Source organism: Zonotrichia leucophrys, chromosome 5 (assembly GCF_028769735.1).
Source record: "Zonotrichia leucophrys gambelii isolate GWCS_2022_RI chromosome 5, RI_Zleu_2.0, whole genome shotgun sequence".
Classification (NCBI taxonomy): Eukaryota; Metazoa; Chordata; class Aves; order Passeriformes; family Passerellidae; genus Zonotrichia; species Zonotrichia leucophrys.
This window is the reverse complement of record NC_088175.1, coordinates 57,147,459-57,154,695: the sequence shown is the minus strand read 5'-3', so window position 1 is coordinate 57,154,695 and position 7,237 is coordinate 57,147,459.

Genomic DNA, 7,237 nt, shown 5'->3' with positions numbered 1-7,237 from the left:
TTACTCATCAATTCTAGTCTGTGTTGTTCTGGTTAAAATCCCAGTGGTTACACCCTGCTTGGAAGCCTGTCAGGCTGCTGGAAAGCGATTCTAACCTGTGAGAGGGCTGAGAATTTTTGCAGAGCTTTGTGTTATTAATATGAAATACTTAGTGCTTTGAATTCTAATGGCAGTCAAGCATTACTTTTAACTAGAAGAACTGGCAGAAGTGAGTGAGGACAAGGGAGCAAGCAAGAAGAATTACTAACTGGATATTTAAATTTCATGGATTTTTTAAAGGTACATGACCCCCAAGCAGTGGGCTCCTGAGGGCTTCAGTTTATACTGAATAATATGACTGAATAATATTTTGTAGACAAAATATTTCAAGTGCTATTTTTCAAAACCTATTAGTAATTCTTGCTGTTAAAATCAGTTTAATTTCATGTCATGATTAATTAACAAGTTTAGTTATGTAAAATAACTGTAAAATATCATTTACCAGTGCCTTGAAGTAAATGTTTTGATAGAAATATCACAGAAGTCAAGAGAAATAAAAAAAAATTAATATCAAGCTTTAAAGGATGGTGCTTTTTAATATTAAAGCCATGTTTCACTCTTTTGAAATACTTGTACTGGAAAAAAAGTGCATCATCAAATATACATAAACCTAAAACTGCATGAAAAGATAACTACAGTCCTCTGTTATTAAAGGAAACTTGTGTTTATTACATTTACACTCTATTCCTGCTGAAGGCTGGCAATTAAATCTAATAACTAGACAAATACATTAAGGGTTTTCTGTGGGCATTACAATATTCCAGATAAGGTTTTTGGCATAAGCAGTACAATGCAGTGAAATACTTGTGCTCCAGGAAGGCATAGAGGATAACAAATACTCATTGCGGTGTGCCCATCAAATAAAATCCTGTTTGCTCTGCTTGGCAGCGCCTCCAGTTCTTCACAGAAATGATAAATCTCTGAGGAGATTTTCCTGGGAAGAAAAGAAAAAAAAAAACCAAACCAAAAAACAAGAGCCTTAAATGCATTTGAATATTCATTTCTTAGCTATCTTGTTCTGTTTTGTTTCTTCCCCCTCGGAGAACACAGGAAAATGTGTGGTGCTCCAACAAAGAGCCTTTTTTTTTCCTTCTGAATAACCTGACACGGGGGAAATGTGCATCCAGTGAGGATTGTGAAGAACTGGGGTTTTCCCTGGCAGTTCCCTGCTGGCTGTACTCCAGAACGTGGCCTGTCAGCCAGGTAGGGGCCATGTGCAGCCTGGGCTCCTCTCCCCTGCAGGGATGATGCAGTGTTTAGCCACAATGGAGAGTGCCCATTACAATGACAGGGCCTGGAAAGCCACTGGGCAGGCTGAGCTGCCAGGTGGTGCACAGTGGGCTGTTCACAGCAGGCAGACACCTTTTCCAAGGACTCTCCATCCTCCCTGGGCATCCTCACCGGCCAGGAGTGCCCTAGTGTCGGTTTAATGAGGGGAAGCTCCTCTTGAGAGGGCTTTGTGGCGTTGAAATGATGCTCTGCAAAGTGTGTTTTGTCACCAGGCTGGGACAGCAATCAGCTGCTTTTACACCTATTTCCTCCTGCTGTTTCTTGTCCCAGTTACAGCAGCATCCAGGAGCATCAGCTGAAATAAAAGGCCTGTTTTCATATGATGTTCACCACCACAAAATACACAAGGATGGATTTTCCAGCAACCAGGTGCTTATTGGAAAGATGGCCTTGGATATTCTAGAATCCTTGCTCTCTTCAGTTGATTGGGGACTTCAGGCACTGAGTCCCTTCCTCCTAGCCAAGCCCATTCCAGCTCCTCATTCCAGCCTTCCCAAACAGCTGCCTCTGGCTGTGCCTGGGATTATTTAAAGCTTTCTGCATTATAGATAAGCAAAACTTTATTGGGCCAAAGAGTGAAAAAGAATTAGCACCTTCATCTGTGAGAATGTACTCCTGATGCCTCCTTCAGGGATTACTTCACACAAAATACCTGTTTAGCACAGAGAAGAATGGCGCGTGGATTCCCTCATTTTTTCATTGCAATGAAAAAAAATTTATTCTCCAACCTAATAAAAAGTCAGTTATGCTCTACAAGTGACAGAGCTTCAACAGAAGAATGTCCTCCTGTGCTTAAGGCTGTCCTAAGGAAACAGGACAGAGAAGTTCCAATGTCCCTGTGTAGAGAAGAACTTCAACTGTCTTACTAGGGAGGATCTCCCTAGATTAATTCTGTGGCACGGTGCAGAGGTACTTTATTCTAGAAGATGGTGTAGACTAAAAAATCCTGAGGGAAAGATGGTGCTGCTTATCAAAATTACAGAGGCCTGGGAGGGTGAGGGTTCAGCTTACTGAGTATGTTAGGAGCTCAGCTTTGAGCTGAGCTTTCTACCATCTCTTGACCTTGTAGTAAAAAGAATATGTCCTCTTTATTCATTTAGCCTAGATACCCATTGCTTTCTTAATCTATTTAAATTACTGCCTTTACATTAAGAAAAGGTAAATTCTGAAGTGCTTTTTATCTTGGGGATGGGGGGGGAAATTACAAGGTTCAGACACATATCTCTGTTTCTCCACATACAACAAACCTGTGGAAGAACAGATTCGGCAAATCCGTGGAAGTCAGCACCACTGCTGGTTTTTAGTTCAAATCTCAACAGCTGGATTTCATCTGAGCATGTGGTCAAAGAGAGACACTATCAGGTAAGCAAAGCTCAGTATGCACAAACAAGCATTGACAGACAAGTTTCAAGCAATTAAATACATGAATCAAAGTCCTGATTAGAGCAGGGGATTTGGGTGGAAGCAGAGTCAGGTTCATTCAGTTATGAAAATGTTATGAACAGACAAAAGTTCCCTATTCAGAGAGCAGAGTCGTGCTCCCAAAGGAAATGCAGTCTCACTATGGATTGGTATTGGCATGGAAAGCTCCTTCTGTATTGGAAAAGGCACGATGGAGGTTTTGTGTACAAAAATCACACCAATTACCTTGGTGGCAGTGCTAGTAGGTGGCCTTTACACTCAGGCCTGATTGCTCTTGCAAATTTTGTTTTCTTTCACCTAATTGCTGGAATGAGGCTGAGCGGGCAAAGCCGGTCCATGGGGATGGTTTGCCAGGGTGAGGGACAGGCTGATGGGCTGGAGACAAGCATGTTTCTCCAGTTGTTTGCAGACAGTCCTGCCTCATCTTGAGTCACTTCTGTCTGTAATCAGTGAATCACAGATCAAGATAAACACTCGTACGGAGTCAATAAACCTAATTTTTTATTTTTATAATTAAATCTTGAGAGCCACCTGATTCTGCATTGAATCAAGACTAATTTCAGCTGTAAACATCTGATATTTTATTGTAATGAAGAAGCTAAATATGAATAGAGCCACATTTTTGATTAATTAGAATTTTGTTGCCAAGGAATTAATCTGTTTTCCCTTCTCCATGGAAAAAAACCCCAACCCTCTCTAAAATGAGTTTCTCAGCAGGGATAATTATAGAAATGTTGAGTGAACTCCAGCAGCAGGCACGTTTCAATGTTCCTTTGTTGTCCTGGAGCAAGGGGAATATGGGAGAGCATAGATGACCATTAAATACTGATTATGGCTGTTACTTTTCCTGATCATAATGTAACACAAAAACTAGTCCTGGACCTAGGACTTCGTGGCCACTCAGCTATTTCTGGGTGAGATAAGAGCGAGTTTAGCTCAGGCTGTATTAACTCAGTCCCGTATTCATGCAGAAATGGCTCCAGGCTGGGAGTCTATACTAGTTAGCTGCTGCAGTAATGCACTGCATGACTGTGCCTCCCTGGATGATCCTTTGGACTGATTCCCATGTTCTCATGATGCTAGCAGAACTGACAAGCCCCCAAAATGAGTTAAGTGTACTGCAGTAAACTTTGCTGAATTACTTGTGATTTACGGATGTGAATCCATTTGTGCGCATAGCAAGCTAACATGTAATTTCCATGGTCATGAATAAATAGAGCAACCACTTAGTACCTTAAAACATTGCTTCCTGTCATTAGTTATGGCACCAGGGGATGCATTTCATTTCTCCTAAGGTTAAGGCAATAAATGCCCTTTCTTTGTTGAGAAAAGCTTACCACACTTACCCAATTTGTAGTAAGCAGTGTGTCTGTTGCGGTGTTCCTGCTTTAACATGTCTCTGTAGGATGCAGAAAGCTGCCTTCAAAATAAGGATAACCAGACAGCATTAGAACATTCAAAAGGATACTGTCTCCACATCAGAAGTGCAGATCCAAATGCTGCAGTTCAGGCTCATCAATATTGATTCAGATGTGAGTAATTGAAACTTGCTGTCACTGCGTGCTTCTAGCAAAGTGTGAAATTGAGGAACTGGAACACAATACCGAACGCATGGATGCACGGCTGCAGCCTTGAGTGCTCTCCTTGTGGGCGACCGAAGCATTTTACTGCCTGGTTACCCGCAGAGGAGAGAGCAAAGAAACTCTCTGGCATGAGAATACTTGGGGTGCTCAATTTTACTTCCTAATTTTGCTGTTAACTAAAAAAAAACCCAACGCAAAACCCTGTGTAAAATTGATTAATGTATAATAAGCAGTTACATCTTTGCTGTTAACATAGTTGAGACTCTACTGTTGATACTTTTAAATCACTTTCTCTCAAAGAGGTGTAATGTAGTTTTTCTTGTGTGAGTGATGACATACATGGATTGAAAACTTGAACACGATGATCTGGGCTGTTTCTTAAGAAAATGTTTGTGGTTAAATAAGGACTGGGTTGTTTGATCCCCCAATTCTTGCTATGCAAAGAGCTCTCCCCATACAGAAGAACTTATTTTTGAAGATTTTCTGCTGTAGTAATGATTTCTCCAGTTGTAGGGAGAGGGATGGAGAAGAAAGGGGCCCTTGTCCCTTTAAGAGCCATATAAAAGAGCACCAAATAAGTTTGCTCTGTAAACAGATTTCTTGTCAATGAGGTATTAGTTCTTGTGCAGTCGGGTCCTAAATAGTGGATGACAAATCTAGTATCTGCAGTAAAATATAATGGATTGTCCTGTGTTAGGTCTAACTAAACAAAGTAGAAGACTCTGAATATAGAAACTTGGTAAGAAGTTACCCCCAAAGACAATTTCTACTTTTGTCTGTTTGAGCATGGTTTATCTTGAGCTACAAATTTTTGTGTGAGCTCAACTTTGTATCCTTCTAGGACAGGCAAAGCCATTTTATTCCCTTCTGGTCAAGTACATTTATGTCTCATGGAAGCAGTGAACAAATGCTATTTAAATTAAAGTACCACAATATTTATCATTTCCTGCATCCTTTTAAAAAAGAAAAAAATGTTGTAAACATCCTAGGGATTGCAGCCAAACAGTCTTTTCACTTTTGAATACAGTGAATCCAAATTTCTTCTCTGGTCAGTTCAAAAGTCAGGTATCCTACTAAAATCCATAATCTGCCTTAACTCTGACACCTTGTAGAGATCTGGTTACGCAGTGAAAGAAACAACAGGTTGAAATTGACTGCTAACTCATGGATATATTTTGTTTTCTTTCTCGCTCTGATTAATATTTTATTCCTAAACAGTGTTTTGAACACCTCTGAGACTATTGTTACAGGAGCTATGTTGTGAAAGAATGACAGATGGTGGATGAGGAGAACCTTTTTCATAAATCATTTCCCTTTGCAATGCTTCTATTTTATCTTCTGTAAAATAGGTAAAAATATAATATTCCTTCTAGTACTAATGAGAAAATCTGTAAGTAAATTAATTCTTTGACTCCAGGCAGTTGCATTTTACCTACCAGAAGCCTGAAGTGGTGTTTCTCCCTGGTTGCTAGCATATTTGCTTCTTCTTCTTTCACAATTTCATCACAGATATGAGCTTCAACCCTTCCAGTGTTAATATTGAAACTGCTATTTTGGGTTTACAAAGTCCTTTCAGTCTATTAGAGTGTAACAGTATCATTGCATTTCACATTCTGCCTCCTTAAAAGGTTGTCACAGCAGCAGTAAGCCCAAGATTAGTTAAAAGCCACGACAAAATTGTAACATTCCCGTACATAAGAAAACAGGTGATGAAAGATTTCCACCCCATTGAAAATTCCTGCTCTCTTACATCTTCTCAACTGACACTTAGTGCTTGGATAATAATGAGAACATAGGAAAGAAAGATTATAGCTTTCTGTTCGTGAGCTGCTCTCACTCTAAGCCTTCATTTTCAGCACTTACAGCTTCTGAATAGATTACCCTTTGGGCTTCCATTACACATGCTTGCTTTCCTTCCAAACGGTGGTTTGTGGCTTTTTTGTTTAGTCTTTTTCATTACATTTCCTTGGCTATTTATTTGATATCTAAACATGGGGAAAATTATCTTCACTATTTCATCAATAGTTCAGATTTTTTTCCCCGCACATTGGTGCTGGTGTTTCTGCAGAACATCTGCCTTTGATACAGTAGAGGAAATTTCTTTTATAGATAACTATATAAAGTTCTTAAAATCTACCTCTTCTGTTTTGGTTTTTACTTCTTGAAATAAGCATGGAATTTGTCCTTAGAGAAAGAATCCCGAAGTGTGATATCCTAGTTAAAAATGTAAATATGTGCTAACTTATTCACAAAGTTTCTCTGTGTGAGTGGTGGCTACATCTGAGTAAACAGAATAGATGATTTCTGTCAGTTCAGAGCAGGACTTCGCTCTCCTTTATGAAGTGGTGGGAAACCAGTGTCTGTTTCACCAACAAATACCATAAATAAAAGCCAGACTTCATACACAGCTTCAATTTTGGACTTTATAACGCTCACAAATGATAACCTCCCTTTGTTTATGTATAGTTTAGATTAGTGGGCCTGATCTGGGGGAAATGATGAGGAATCAGGAAAGTCAAACCCACTGCTATGGGTTCCTGAAGGGGCCCCAACTGTCATCCCCAACAATAATAATTTCAGTCTCTTGGCTTTCAGTGGAAATGCATTAGCTCAAAAGATGAATTAACATCGAGGGTTTTGTATTTGAGTGAGAAGACATTCCATGTGCCTGTGCACATGCACAAAAAGAATGAAGGATCAGCAAAAAGAACCAAAGATCATTAAACACAAACAAAACCAATCCTGAGTGGGAAGTTTCTCTCATACAACCATCACTTACAGTCTTTCTAAAGTTCTTTAAGAATGTAAGCGTTGTTTATTAGAGAACTTTTATAGGTACTTTGTTATGTTTTTAACTACTGTTCGGAACAGATTCAACAACATACCAGTATTGTCCATTATAA